Raw genomic sequence first — 15,449 nt, forward strand, 5'->3', positions numbered from 1 at the left:
ATGAAAGCTGACTTCTGAAAGGGAACAGCCCAAGAACAAGAGAGTCAAGAAATGCAGGTGGAAACAGCGAAGCTTCTTATGATCTAGCTTCAAAAGTCATGCAGCTTCTGAGCAGCCTACTTTTGGTCAAAGCAAGTCACAGGCCCAGGTCAATTTCAAGGGGGAGGGAAAATAGACCCCACTTATTAATGGGATAAATACTAAAGAACTTCTAATCATCTTTGATCTACCACACCATCCCTTCCCTAACACTCACCAATGTACATTTCTATTTACTTATTCATAGGATTACAAGGTAAATATGGACAGGCACCGCATACATTCTATGTCATGTCTCATCCTCTTGGCTTCTCAAAATCAACTTTTAAGTGAAGCTTTTTGAGTAAGTTGCTAAATGTTTAGTAGATAAAGTATTCACAAGGTGAATACAGTGCAAATATTCCCGTTTTGCAGATCACAGACCCAAATCAGCAAGTTGGCATCCTTTATGTATTTTAGGAAGGAAATCTGGCTCACATTTGAAGCTCCTATTTTAAAAGTTGACCATTGGAACCTTTGAATTTAACTGAATATCCCAGATGAAATACAATTGGTTTTATGCTTGTGTAAGTCACATTTTGAAAGCTCTTTCTAGAATTTGAAGGCTGTAGTTTTCAGCCACTAAGAGAACATAAAATTTTGTTGATTAGACAAGGAGGCATGTTAACACTCTGAGCACTGGAGTCACTATTAGAACTCAAAGGCAAGCTTTCCATACAATTCTGAGAAATAATCTTAATGGGAGGGTGGGTATCAGTCAATGATTTAAAAAACAAATTGTACCCAGAATTTTAAAGAGCAAAGAACTTTACAGTGAGGCATCCCTGTCCTTTCAGGTGTTGGTGAAACACCACTTTTAGGTACGGTAGTTCATCACTGGTAATATGGCCCCATTAACCTCCTGTGGGCTTAACTTGGTGCTTAAGCAGAAATCCTTCTGCCTCCATGCAGTGGCTTAATTTGCCCATCATGGCAGTGTACTGCATCAGAAAGCTGGGGCTGGATTCATTTTAAAATCAGAGCCCATTAAAGAGAATTAGGCCATGTGTGCTACTGCCAGGCACTTGAAATGTTTACTCTTTTCATTAAAATTTTCTCTTCTTAAATATTTAATGCTTACGGATTTTTATTTAAATGTGTCGTACAAAATGCAATGGCTGACGTGGCAGGACTTTTTCATTGCATTGTATGAGGTCTTGGTATTACTTTAAAAATGTATCCTGTGGACCCAGAGGTCTAGCGGACAGGGCACAAGAGTTATAACCCTAATTTTGACATCGTCTTCTGGCAGCCTTGGGCAAGTCACTCATCTCTTGTCTCAGTTTCAGTATCTGTAAAACAAGCATCATAATTTACTGAGCCTCACCAGAATACAATGAAATATAACTAATTAGTGTTTACAGTCTGGTTTGATGAAAGGCATTAAATGTTATTGTTGTTGTGTTATTATGTAAATGATTGTTAACTTTGACATCAGAAACAATTGGCTCATGACAGCAAAGCTCTCTGATGAAAATCAGATCTTGCAAGAGGCACACTGCATACTTCTTGCCAGTAGATTTCCTTCTTCAAAATAATTAAGTATACTGTGTTCAATATAAAGTCAGTGAGGCATCACTATGCACAATAAGACAGGATATGAATAATTACACATTCAGACATTTGGGGATTGACACATAAAGCACAATAAAGGGTAATGAAGGGTCAGTAGTTTGGGGTTGGTGGCACAAAGGATGGAGAACAACCCGCAAAAGCCTTTCCCAGGAATGGTCTGCTGTCATCTCCCAGGCTCCTTCCAGGATGCTACAGTGATCAGAAAAATAATTTTTGTGCCTGTCTTCAGGTCCTTTCTGTCACAACTTTATCATTTTGCACTAAGGACTGACAATTGAGCCATGTCCAACTGGCATATAACAAATGGATATCTCAGTGAATGGGTTGAAATGTGAAGAACTGGAAACCACAGGTCACAAAATCCTACATAGTTGCCAATAAGCCTATGACTATAACAATTTACTCAGCCATCTTTACTCTCACTTAACAACAGAAAATTACTGAGGCAAATAAGATGAGAGACAGGGTGACTTTTAATCGCATTTAAGGAAGCTGACAACAGGACATTAAAAGCAAATAGGTAAATTTTTAGTCCATTTACAAGGTTAGCAGTGAATGTGATTAAAAATTAAATTGAACAATTGAGAAACTTTTAAGAATTTGAAATTTTCAGAGTATTTGCAAGTTACATGACTGTCCAATATGGGAGATTATCAATCAAGGAAAATATAACACTGCATAGACTTAAAAGCCACATGTGGGAAAGAAAAGAGGTATAAACACATCAGCCAATATGTGATATATGACTGAAATTTGGGAAAGCATCACAGAAGGAAGGGCCTAGACAAAAGAGGAAGTATATTTACAGTTTGGAAGAAAGAGAAACGGCAAAGGATTGTGCTTCACATCCTAGCATTTATTTATTCCTTCATTCAAAAAATATTTTTCGTGCACATGATATGAAAGGTCATTCTTACCCTCAAGTAGCTCAGCCTAAAGGAGAGATGGATATGGGGACAAGTAACTAGGTTGCAGGCTATAGTAGAAGTATGAAGCTCCTCAAAGAAAGTAGCTAGATCTGCCCAGATAGGGACAGGAAGCTTTCCCAATTAAGATAATTTTTGATCTGAGTCTTAATAGATGGATTTAGAAGATTATTAGACTGAAAGGGGGGGGCATTTCAAGGCAAAGGAATAACATATAAAAGCACTGTATCCTTGAGCTATTGCCACAATGAACTTTGCAAACAAGCCTCCCCAAACTTGGTGGCTTAAAACAGAACTATTTATGTCTCATGAGTATACGTGTCAGTGAATACATTCTGCTGATCCAAGTGTGGCTCGGCTGATCTTGGCTGGGCTGACTCACAGGTCAGCTGACAGGTCAGCTGAGGGCTGGATAGTGGAGTTGGCCTTGGCTGGGATGACTCAGCATCACTCTGCTTACCAAGATACTATCTCATTATCCAGCAGGCCAGTCCAGGCTTATTCTAAAGGGGGAAACAGAGCTCCAAGAGACAGCAGTGGTGCTCAAGGCAGCTCTATAGGTCTGGGCTCAGAACTGGCACACAATTATTTCAGACACATTTCACTGGCCAAAGCAAGTCACAAGGCCAGCCCAGATTTAAGGGGCGGGGAAATAGACCCCATCTCTTAATGGGAAGAACTACAAAGTCATATTGTAAACAGAGAGGCTTAAAAACTTGCAATCAATCAATCAATCCACAGTTACTAAGATGTAAAAGAATATTACATATTCAGGAAAAAGCCAGGATTTATGCATGGCTTGAGCATAAAGTTCAAGTAAAGGGAGAAATGGACAGAAATGAAGTTGTAAGAGTTGACTAGAGCTAGGTCACGGAAGCACTTATAAACCACATTTAGGAGTTTGGTTTGTTTTTGTTTTTTAGGTAATTGGAAAGTTATCCTGTGATTGACGTAATTACATCTTCATTTAAAATATATACATATATGAAAATTTCCTAGAGCAAAGATAGACTGGAGTTAGAAAGACCAGTTAAGAAGCCACTATGGTAATGTAGGTGAGAAATAATTAGGGTTTATACAAAGAAAGGAGGAATGGAAAAGAAAAAGGGGTAACAAATTTGGAAAAATGTTGGGGACAAATGAAAGATCTAAGGTATGGTAATAACTACTTGTTATCTTTCCTCTTTTTTCATAATAATAAACCTCCAAATTTTCATGAGCCCATGTTGCCCACATTTCCCAGCTTCCCTTGCAGCTAAAGGAGACCATGTGAATACAGGATCTGGTCACTGCGATGTAAACAGGTGTGTTACAAAGCAGTTTCCTGAAACCTTCACTAAAACAAAGCTGAGGCCTGCAGTTTCCTGCTTCTTTTTCCTTGTTCAATCCTACTGCCAGAAATGCAAACATTCATTTTGGGGCCAGGAGGATAAGGGCTGCACCCGGGGGAGGGCAGAGTGGTGAGCTAGAAGGAACCTGGATTCCTAGAGAGTTAATAGAATGAAGCCGCATACCAGCCCTGGACTGCTTGCCTACTTCCTGACTTTTAAGTGAAAGAGAAATAAACCACTATCACCTTTAGGCCTCTGTTACTTGGGGTCTCTGTTATTCACAGCTGAGCCTAATCTGAACTGATAACAAATGTGGAAGGAGATTATAAGATTTATTTGGATCATGATATTCTTAGACCAGGAGGAGGAGCACGTCTCCAAGGGAAGTTCATGAGTTCTGTTATGTTGCTGATAAATTTATAATGCCTGGGGAAGAAACAGATAAAGATCTTTACCTCTCGGGAGAACTTAGGGAAGGGCATTGAAAAGACTTATACTAAAACACTTTTATATCTTTGATATGTATTTTGTAACATTTGCTTGTTTTAGTTAAGCATAAATAACAAATACTTCCAAAAAATAAAAGAGGTGAAAACACTTCGAGGCCAGTGTTAACTCTGAGATCAAAAAAGACAAAAGACGTTAAAACAAAACTACATCAATATTCCTAATAAACACAGATGCAAAAATCCTCAGCAAAATATTAACAAACTCAATCCAGCAACATATAAAAAAAACTATGATCAAGTGGTATTTATCCCAAGAGTGCATGCGGTTTAACATATGAAAATCAATTGTGTAATATACCATATTACTAGAATAAAAGACAAAATCACATGATCATTTCAATCAATGCAGAAAAATCATTTGACAAAATTCAACACCATTTCATAATGAAAGCAATAAGCAACTTCAAGATGATAAATGGCATCTATAAAAAAAAAAACCCACGATTAAAATCATACTTAATGGTGATTAAAAAAATGCTTTCTTCCTAAGATCAGCAACAAAACAAAAATGTCTCCCCTCACCACTTCTATTTAATATTATACTAAAGGTTCTAGCAAGGGCAGTTAAACTATCTCTATTTGCAGATGACCTAATTTTGTATATAGAAAATACTAAGGAACCCACCAAAAAATATTATAATAAACAAGTTATACAAGGTCACAAGATATAAGCTCAAAATACAAAAATCAATTATATACACTAGCAATGAATACTCTGCAAATGAAATTAATAAAACAATTTAATGTACAACAGTGTCAAAAAATAAAACACCTAGGAATAAATTTAATAAAGTGCAAGACTTGTACACCGAAAAGTACAAAATATTTTGAATTAAAGAAAACTTAAATAAATAGACACCCCATGTTCAGAGATTGGAAGACTTAATTTTGTTAAGATTGAAATTCCCTCCCCCCAATTGATCTATGGATTCAACGCAGTCTCCATCAAAATCACAGCTGCTTACCATGTTTGAGAAAAGCATCCAAAGACCTGGTTTGGAAAACGAAGGTTTTTGAGGAGTGCACTAACCATTTGACCTTCCCAGACTGCTATTCTACCCTAAATCCTGAAATTTCCAGCCTCCTGCCGGTCCTGCTCCCTTCAGACTGGCTAGCCCCCACCATCCAGATTGGCATGTGCCAATAACTCAATGCATCCCGTTGCTACTGTTTGTCCTGACAGGGATTTTGTACAATTGGTTTTTGTATACAGACAAAGACTTAGTGTTTGAAAACCAGGGGGCATTCTGTCAGCAACCAAGGATCTCAGTTCACTGTAGAAGCAGTTTTTCCTCCAATTGCAAGTTTTACATGTCTACCTGTCCCTAGTTGTGCCACTAAATGTGTAGGCAGTTATCACTCCCTAGGTTCTCTTAATTCAATATATTCTGCAATATCTATGAGAAAAAGTAAAAATGTAAAACAAAATTGAAATTACCCCCCCATCACAGCTGCTTACATTTCAGAAATTGGCAAAGTCATCTTGAAATTCATGTAAAAATGCAAAGAACTCAGAATAGCCAAAGCAATCTTGAAAAAGAATAATAATAAAGTTGGAAGACTCACACTTCTCAATTTTAAAACTTAATACAAGGCTCCAGTAATCAAACAGTGTTATACTGGCTTAAGAAGAAGACATAGATCAATGCAATAGAATGGAGAGTCCATAAATAAGCCATTACATTTATTGTTATTGAATTTCAATAAGGTTGGCAAGACAAATCAATGAAGCAGGAATAGTCATTTTAATAAATGATGCTGTGACAACTGGATAGCCACATGCAAAACATGTGACTAGAAAATGAAATAAAAGGTATCCTACCTTACAACATACAAAATTGTGTATATATATATATATATATGCCACATACAAAAAGTTAATTCTTCCACCTAAGTATAAAAGCTAAAACAGTAAAACTCTTAGAAGGAAATATAGAAATAAATCAGATTTGGCAATGATTTCTTAGATATGACACCAAAAAAACAAGCAATTAAAAAAAATAGATAAATTGAACTTCATCTAAATTATAAGCTTTTTTTTTTATTTTTTTTTTTGCTTCAAAGGACACTGTCAAGAAAGTGAAAAGACGACACATAAAATAGGAGAAAATATTTATAAATCACAACCAGATAGGGGACTTGTATCCAGAATACACATAAAGAACTCTTGGAACTCAACAAAATAAAACTTAGTCAAATAATTTAAAAATGGGCAAAGGATGTGAATAGACATTTCTTCAAAGAAGATATACAAATGGCCAATAATCGCATGAAAAGATGTTCAATATCATTAGTCATTAGGGAAATGCAAATTGAAACACAAGATACCTTTTCACACCCTCTAGGATGGTTATAATCGAAAACAGAGTCAATAACAAGTGTTTGTGAGTATGTGGAGAAATCGGAATCTCCTACACCGCTGGTGGGAATGTAAAATGATGCAGCTACTTTGAAATCAATTTGGCAGTTCCTAAAAGCCAGGTGGAACCAAAGTGTAGCTCTATCTGAATTCAAAGCATCAGTTGTTTAATCACTAAATTCCCTTGCTAGAAATCCCCTACTGGGTACATTAGTCAGGATTAGGTTGCATTACGTGTTTAATCTTAAAGGCTTCCCTTATTACACAAAGCTTGGAACTTTAAGAGGGTTTAATTAAAAGTAGATAGAAGCCCAAGAAATCCAGTAGTAGTGAGCTCAGGTCGGTGAGGACACGGAGTCCTTGGCGCCCAGGCTTCTTTGTGATTGCTACCTGTGCACGGCTGCCCATCCCAAAGTTACCTCGTGGAGATCCAGCCATCACAATTGTATCCTGCCAGCAAGAAGGAGAAAGGAAGAACAGTGCCTGAAAGTTGCGCAGACTGCGTCCTCTTACATCCCATTGGCCAGAATGTAATAACATGGCAACATCTACCTGCAAGGAAATGTAGTTCTGATTCTAGATAGCCGCCAAGTGTTCACCTAAAAAGCGAGCATTCTGTTTCTACCAAAGAGTAAGAGAAAGATTATTGGCAGTACACTAGGGGCTTCTGCCACCCCAGAGAAGAATGAAGGAATCCTAATGAACTTAAGGGCTGAACAGAAGATGGAAATAAATATATAGTGATACTCAGGGCTTATCATGGGAATGCAGTGTGGGGAGAGGGGAAGACCCCTGTGCCAGGCCTGACATCAGTCTTGAACGTCCTCAAATTTAGACTTTCAACTTTGTGTTTAAAGATAGCTATATACAGGGTCTGTATTATTTCTCAGGGTTCTCCAGAGAAATGGAATCAATGGAGAGAGAGACACACACATACACTAAGGAATTGGCTCACGTGGTTGTGAGGGCTGCCATGTTCGAAATCTGCAGGGCAGGCTAGAAATTCCAACAGGAGTTGATGTTGCAGTCTTGAGTCCAAATGCAGTCTGAAGGCAGAATTCCTTCTTCCAGTCTTTTCTCTTAAGGCTTTCCACTGATTGGATGAGGCCCACCCATGTTATGATCTGCTTTACTCAGCGTCCACTGATTTAAATGTTAATCACATCTAAAAAATACCTTCACAACAACACCTAGACTGGTGTTTGACCAAACAGGGGGGCACAGCCCAGCCAAGATGACACAAACAATTAACCATCCCAGGATCATGAGGATATAGTGACAGCATTGAAATACACTCACCCCACAGCGTTTGTGCTGCAGCCATCCAGTTTGCACTACCTAGAGTACACTGTGGTTTGTTTCAATTTCTCTGTCATATGAATAGCACAGTCACAATGCACTATATTTTAACTTTAAAAGCCTAATTTGTAAAGTACAAACTTTAGGATTTTTAAGGGAACCCAATAAAAATTATTCTCTTCACTGACTTCTAACATCAATTAAGAAATAAGAGTCAGCATAGGAATGCTAATATTTAACCTTTACTACTAAATAAGCTTCTGTTGGAGAATGCAGCTCACAGCTACAGGTAAATGGGATTCCTAATACTGATTTAGGCAAACTTACCCACCCTATCGCTGGCAACCTTTGACCTAGGCCTTCCCCCTTGGAGGAGAGGAAGCAACCCTTTAAGACTATGGTGTGGAAAAGCACAGGGAAATGCCTGAAGGACAGAAGGGGAGGAGCTATGCTGGTCCACTTTCAGCTTCTCAACTCACCCAGCTCATTAATGGCCACTTGTTATGCTAATGGTTTCAGGGCCAGCGATAAAGTATTTCCCCCAAACAGAAACACTTGAATAGATCCCAATTTTTTCACATTTCTTCTCCCCTCCTCCCTCTGCTCCTTATCCTTTTATTCCTACCCCTACCCCTCTCCTACTCCTTAAGTAAATAGATGAGACGTTTCAAAAACAGAAATGCCCATGGCCTCCTGGCCAAGCTGAATGGCCTCAGAAAGAGTGAGCCATGGAAGGGTCACATTTTTCCAGGGCTGAGTGTTAACAAGGACCATGTGGAGGGACATCAGAGGACCACAGGGGAGAGCGAATAAAATGACTGACCTTAAAGCCCAGAGAGGGGGAGAGACTGGAAGGGTCAAGAGACTCGCATTCTCTTTGAGATCTCAGAGAACTAGAAAAAAGGGAAAGGGAGGGGAGAAACTAGTTTTGTTGAGCATCAGCTAAGTGCATTTCTTGGTGCTTTCAGTCCCAGATTGAACCCACATTATAATCCTGCAAAAGAGGTGCTGTTATCCCTCTTTCACAGCTAAAGAACATGAGACTTAGAAATATAAAGTCATTTGCTTGAGGTCCCACAGCTATCAAGTGGCAGAACCAATATTTAAACTCAGATCTCTCTGGTTCCAAACCCTGTGTTTTATTTGCCCATTGCATCAGCTTGCCTCCAGGGCCATGAGAAAACTAGAAAATAAGAAATTGCAGAGAAAAAGAGATTAATGTTTAAACTTTTAGAGCTGTATCAGTTTCAAGTGAAGATAAAGTCAAGGGTGCGGCCATGGAGGTGGGTGGCTGAAGTGGCGTGGAGGTCAAGATCTTGGGAGTAGCGAAGGCCAGGAGAATATGGGGCTCCTGTTGAATGGACCATCAGCACGGACTGTGAACTTGTCTAGGAGGCTTGTCTGAATAGGGGTAGAGTAAGGATGTCAGGTAGAAACCCCAACCAGATGTTGGAGAGAGACCTAGAGATTGGTAAGCATGGAAGGATAGGCATAAGACCATTACAGCTGGGTGATATGGTCACCATGGAAATATTGTAAATGAACAATCCTAAAGTAACTGTAGAATTCTCGGTTTTTATCCTTTTCATGTTTTTCTCTGCAAAAGATATGTTGCAGTTTCACAGGACCACAGGCGTCTTCATATACTTCACGGCAGAAGAACTAAACAGTTTTGCAGGATTGTTTAAATTGTTTTTCCAGCAAAATGGAACAAAACCATGTTTCTCAGTTTTTGTAACAGAAAGGATTTTTTAAAGGCTGGGTTTTAAGAATGGAGACAATTCTAATCTTTTTTTTTTTTTTTTTTAAGATTTTTTTGGGGAAGGGGAACAGGACTTTATTGGGGAACAATGGTCAAATTGTTGTCCTTTCAATCTTAGTTGTGGAGGGTTCTGTTCAGCTTCAAGTTGTTGTTCTTTCAGTCTTAGTTGTGGAGGGTGCAGCTCAGCTCCAGGTCCAGTTGCCATTGCTAGTTGCAGGGGGCACAGCCCACCATCCCTTGCGGGAATCGAGGAATTCAACTGGCAACCTTATGGTTGAGAGCCCACTGGCCCATGTGGGAATCGAACCGGCAGCCTTCGGAGTTAGGAGCACGGAGCTCTAACCGCCTGAGCCACCAGGCCGACCCCGACAATTCTAATCTTAATGGATGGTAACTGAGAGCTTAATCCTTTGTTAGTGAGTACCAAAGTAACCAGTAGTTATGGTTCCTGTGTAAGTGTGTGATTTTAGGCTCTAATGTTATATATAATTCATTGTTCCAGAATATTTATTTAATTGCTTTGAGAAGACTTACAAGTAATCAGAGAATTTGTACAGCTGATTTCTAGGTGTGGAGGTGATGGAAGTTTTTGACTCCTACCCTCTCCTTCTGCACACCTTTTGAGCAATTTACTACTTACACAATTTTTGCAGGCAGGTGGCCATGGCGAAGGCAAAGGGGTAATTCCAGCAATTTGGGTTGCATCTGGGCTCGACCATGAGGTGGACCTGGGGTTCAGTCCCAGTTAAGGGCCTCTTCTTTACCAGCTGGGGAGACCTTGGGCAATATGCTGTATCATTCATCTTCAGTTATCTTTTCTGCAAGAAGATAAAATAGTCCTTACAGATGGCTAAAGAGATAGAAAATCATTTAGTTTTTCAGAGTATTTTCATGTGCATTTTCTAATCAGAGCCATTGATCTTTACATTCCCCTTAGTATGGATAATCGATCATTAACTCTCCTGGTCTGTCAAATAAACCAACAATGAGTTTACTATCAGGACTATTGGACATGGAAGTCTTTTTTTTGTTGTTGTTTTAATCGTTATTTAGATGGTTTTCTTTTTAAATTGATCCCTGTGAGAGGGATAATATGGGATCTAGCCAAAAATCTATTGAACATATGACAAAATCCTGTATTTGATGTTATAATAGATCCAGATTTCTGGAGTTAGAAAAACAAAAATGCATATAGGCATTTTTGTCTAGAACATAAACAGTAACCTAAATAAGTAAATATTTGCAGCTGCATCATGTTACCTTTTAACATTGCCCTGCAAATAGCTATTCATTTTTCAGCAGGTACAGTGGTGCCAGACAAGCAGAAAAGAAAGCCTGACTGAGTTTATATTTTCTAAGAGAAGCCTTGCTAAAACAGAACAACTGTACATTTTAAGGTATTGCTTGATCAGCTACTTTTCTAAATAGATAAGCAACATAAGTAACGTCATTTAGGATGCTTTGGGCTGCAAATAATAATGGACTCAAAAATGGTCTAACACATTTCTAATACATAAGAAAAACGTATTGTCACTGAAGAAGTACAGAGGTTGGGTTGTTTCAGGGTTTCCTAATTCAGGAGTTCCACAACAAAAGCTTTGCCTCCTCCTTTCAGTTCTGCCTTCTCAGATGGGCTCCCCTTGTGGTCACAAGAGGTCTGCTACAGATCCAGGTATCACACATAGCAGGACGTGGGGAAAGGAGCTGTTTCTTCTCATGCACCTTTTTATCAGCAGGAGCCCATAACATTACCCCAGTAAACTTGTCCTCATCTCTCACTGGTCAGAACTGCCTTGCCTGCCCATTTCTGAGCTGGCAAGGGGATAGAATCACCCTGCTGGGCTTAAACCAGTCAAGACAGACCCTCTAGAGCCAGGAAGAGGCCCAGCCTCCCTTGGTACACATGGCCACCAGATGCCTGAACAAAATTGGGATTCTGTTAGCAAGAAAGAAAGGGAATAGCTAATCAGTAGGCCATTCATAACTACCACAGTGACCAAGAAATTTTGAAAGCGTTGTTGGCATGTTTTATTAACCTTTTGAAGTTTAAAGTCTGAAAAACTTTCTATGACTAGTTTTTTCTTGAGAATTTCAGAAATGTGATGCGAGTATTATGTGAACATTGATTAGTTTTAAAGAATATAATACCCAATACCAGGACGATATCTAAATAACTTTTCCAAGGCTTTCATTACTTCAGAATTTTAAAAAATAAAAATATTTTTCTTTCAGCTTTATTGAGGTATAATTGACAAAATTGTAATATATTTAAAGTATACAATGTGATGATTTGATATATATAAAGTGTGATCAAAAACTATGGTGAATGTTTAAATTTTAAAAAAACGTATTACAGTAAAAGACACATTGTCGTTACTCCCCCTTGCTTTAAATATACTTATCTCATCATTCTTGCCACTTTCTGAAAAAGTTCTGGATGTCCTCTTTCATGAGTGTCTTTAGTTGCGCTGTTGTGGCTGCCTCAATGTCTTGAGTCGATTCAAAATGTTTACTTTTCATGGTCATTTTGACTTTGGGGAAGAGCCAGAAGTGGTGCAATGCCAGATCTGGTGAATAAGGTGGATGAGGACACACTGTAATGTTTTTGTTTGGCAGAAATTGCCATATACCAGAAGCGATGTGTGACATGGAATGTTGTCATGACAGAGGAAAACATTTGCCCATTTCATGTTAATGCATTTGTTCGTGATCCATGATCTACGGCACACTTTAAAACACATCTTTTCTCAACCATAACTCATACCCGACTGACTGCACTGAACAAGGTGAAACTCACCACACACCGTTACTAAGATTCAATGTGCTACTTCCCATATTGAATACGGTGGGACCTTGGTTTTTTAACATAATCCGTTCCGGAAGACCGGTGGAGTTCTGAAACATTTGAAGACTGAGGCACGGTTTCCCCATAGAAAGTAATGCAAAATGGATTAATCTGTTCCAGACCTTTAAAATCAACCTCTCAAACTGCAAATTTAGAACGAATTTTACTATCTAATGATACCATAGATCCATAAAATTTACAGAGTTTGTAAACCTAAATGTTCATCAGCGGAAACGTTCGAAAACCGAGGTACCATGTATCCCTGACTTTCCGTTGGATGGTACTCAGCAGCACAATTCACTGTATCTTTTTATCACACCTTGTACATTGTGAAAGGATTCCCCCCATCTAGTTAATTAACATATCCATCACCTCACATATTATTATTTTTTTGGTGAAAACATTTAAGTTCTATTCTCTAAGCAAATTTAAATTATATTATATGATATAGTGCTATCAACTTTACTCACCATGTATACATTAGCTCCTCAGACCTTATTCATCTTAAACTTAAAGTCTGCACTATCTTACCAACCTCTCCCTATTTCCCTCAACCCCTGGCAACCACTTTTCTACTCTCTGTGATGACTGCTGACCACTAACTTGGGCTGGAAAAGCCTCCAAAGCTCCTAGAAAATCTACTAGGTCAAAATTGTGCTAGTTTTGTTTGCTTATTTAATATTTTTATAATATACTTTTATTGAAATATAATACTTTCTAAGTGTTAACCACGGTTAATCAAATTTGATAGATTAAAAATTATCATCAGGGACAGTCTGTCCAAATGGTGCTTATTGCTCTCATTTTGCCAATTTTGCTTTGTAAAAAAATAGTCAGATGCATCACATGGCATAATTCAATAAAATATGACACTTTGAATAATAGTTGCAAAATATGTAATTAGTTCTCTGACTTAGACCATTAAACTGAATACAATCCCATTTTTTGCCTTCTTGCCCTTGTACCTGGACTTACCCTAGTTAGGTAATTCTTTATCTGTGAGATATCGGTTACTGGACTCTGAAAGCCACATATGCTGTTTTAAATTTTCTAGTGACCAGATGAAAAAAGTAAAAAGAAACAGATGAAATTAATTTTATTAATACATTTTGTTTAACCCACTATAGCCAAAATATTATTTTTCAACATCTACTCAAATATAAAACATGATTAATGATATGTTCTATTTTATTTTAGTTTTTTAAGTCTTCAAAACCCAGTGTGCACTTTACACTTACAACACATCTCAATCTGTTCTAGTCACATTTCAAAACTAGTGCTATGGTATTGGACAACGTAGGTAGATCAACTCCAGGAAAATTTCTGTCCAGGATTTTGTCATCATGGCTTATCATGGCTGTCACTCCAATCCTAATATTGCCTCAGAATCCTGGTCTTCCAGACCAGGTATGGCCTCCAGTTAAACGAAACTTTCCAGGCCAACAGCAAACCCATCTGGTATCTGGAAAATACAGAGAGGCCACAGTGTAGGATTTGTCCCTTGATCTTTGGACTGATGTTAACTTGAGGATGTAAAATAACAAACCAGACTAAAACTGAGGTAAGGCTGGCATTCATTTGGAGGGAAACTGGGCAGCTGTCCTGTGCAGTAGATACCACTTCTGATACCACTTCTGTGATTATCATACTCTTCCCCCAGGGTCCTTAGGAGTTGATTTTGTATTTTGATATACTTTTCTTAAATAACTTGTCTTAAACAGAAAGGATATTTTAAAAGTTCCTAAAAACAACTGTTAAGAAAATGTCATGTAATCAAAATGATAGCTGAAATGACTGAGAAGTAACCTCACTGTGTCTTTGAGATTTAGACGATAACAGGATGAGATGAAAGGACTTTTATCCATTTTTTTTTTCAACTTATCTATGGCCAAGTGCTTTTGAATTCCTGTAAGGTACAATAGAGTGCATCAGATAGTAACCATTTGCACAGAATAAAGTCACAGGGAGCCAAATTACAGATTTTAGATGACTGGTGGTTTTAGCAGCTGTCATAGTAAGCCTTACATTCTGAATAAATAAATAGAAGCCCAGCTGACTTGTGCTTTCTTGTATCTTTATTATGGTTTATTTTTCTATTACTATCTACCCATTACTAAACATTATAGAAATGTATGATTTAAAAGTTTCCTATAATGTTAATTGTATGTATTCTTTCCAATTCTCCTATGTATATTCAGCATTTTTTTCAAAATCAAACTCATACAATTCGTATTTCAATGTTAGTAATATTTATTAAATATGATATTAAGATGACCAAAAGGTGTGAAGTAGAAGTGAGGCTCCTTTCTTCCCTGTTCCCCAGCCAAACAGTTCACCTTTTCAAAGGCTACCACTGTGACCACTTTCTTCTGTATTTTTCTAAAGATAATCTATGGAAGGAACTCCATATAATTCTTTTTTAAAACCAATGTATCCTTCTACTTACATGCTTTATGCCTTTTTCACCTAATATAATTTGGAGATCCTTCCATATCTGTACATGAAAATCTGCCTCTTTCTTTTCTAGGGCTGCATGGTATTTTTTAGGCTGCACAATTTACTTCTCCTACTGATGGACATTTAGGTTATTTCCAATATTTTAGGATTAAAAACAATGTCACAATAAGTAACTGTGCAATTGTATCATTTCAAATGTGAATATTTCTAGAGGATGACTTTCTAGAATTAGAATTCCTAGGTCAAAGGGTGTGTGCACTTTAAATTTTGGTTAGATGTTATCAAATAGTACTCCCTAGAAAGTTTTG

At 37.9% G+C, this 15,449-nt stretch overlaps 1 protein-coding gene and 1 long non-coding RNA gene across 4 annotated transcripts in view; one reads left to right on the top strand and one right to left on the bottom strand.

The window, feature by feature from the left end:
• Positions 1-15,449, top strand: part of KCTD1 (potassium channel tetramerization domain containing 1) — a 168,480-nt gene that overhangs the window by 37,936 nt on the left and 115,095 nt on the right. The gene's annotated exons all lie outside the window — the stretch shown is intronic.
• The window catches only part of LOC141573153 (uncharacterized), a 55,586-nt gene that overhangs the window by 9,945 nt on the left and 30,192 nt on the right, over positions 1-15,449 (bottom strand). Inside the window, exons 3-6 of one of the 3 annotated variants that reach the window (XR_012498775.1) lie at positions 13,923-14,146; positions 13,660-13,734; positions 10,480-12,406; positions 8,901-8,970 (exon numbers count right to left, since the gene is read on the bottom strand). This is a non-coding gene — a long non-coding RNA (uncharacterized LOC141573153). Of the gene's footprint in view, positions 1-5,384; positions 5,788-8,900; positions 8,971-10,479; positions 14,147-15,449 lie in introns of those variants that run through there. The other 2 variants (XR_012498774.1, XR_012498773.1) reach the window with 2 other exon arrangements.

Source organism: Rhinolophus sinicus, linkage group LG09 (genome assembly GCF_036562045.2).
Source record: "Rhinolophus sinicus isolate RSC01 linkage group LG09, ASM3656204v1, whole genome shotgun sequence".
Lineage (NCBI taxonomy): Eukaryota > Metazoa > Chordata > Mammalia > Chiroptera > Rhinolophidae > Rhinolophus > Rhinolophus sinicus.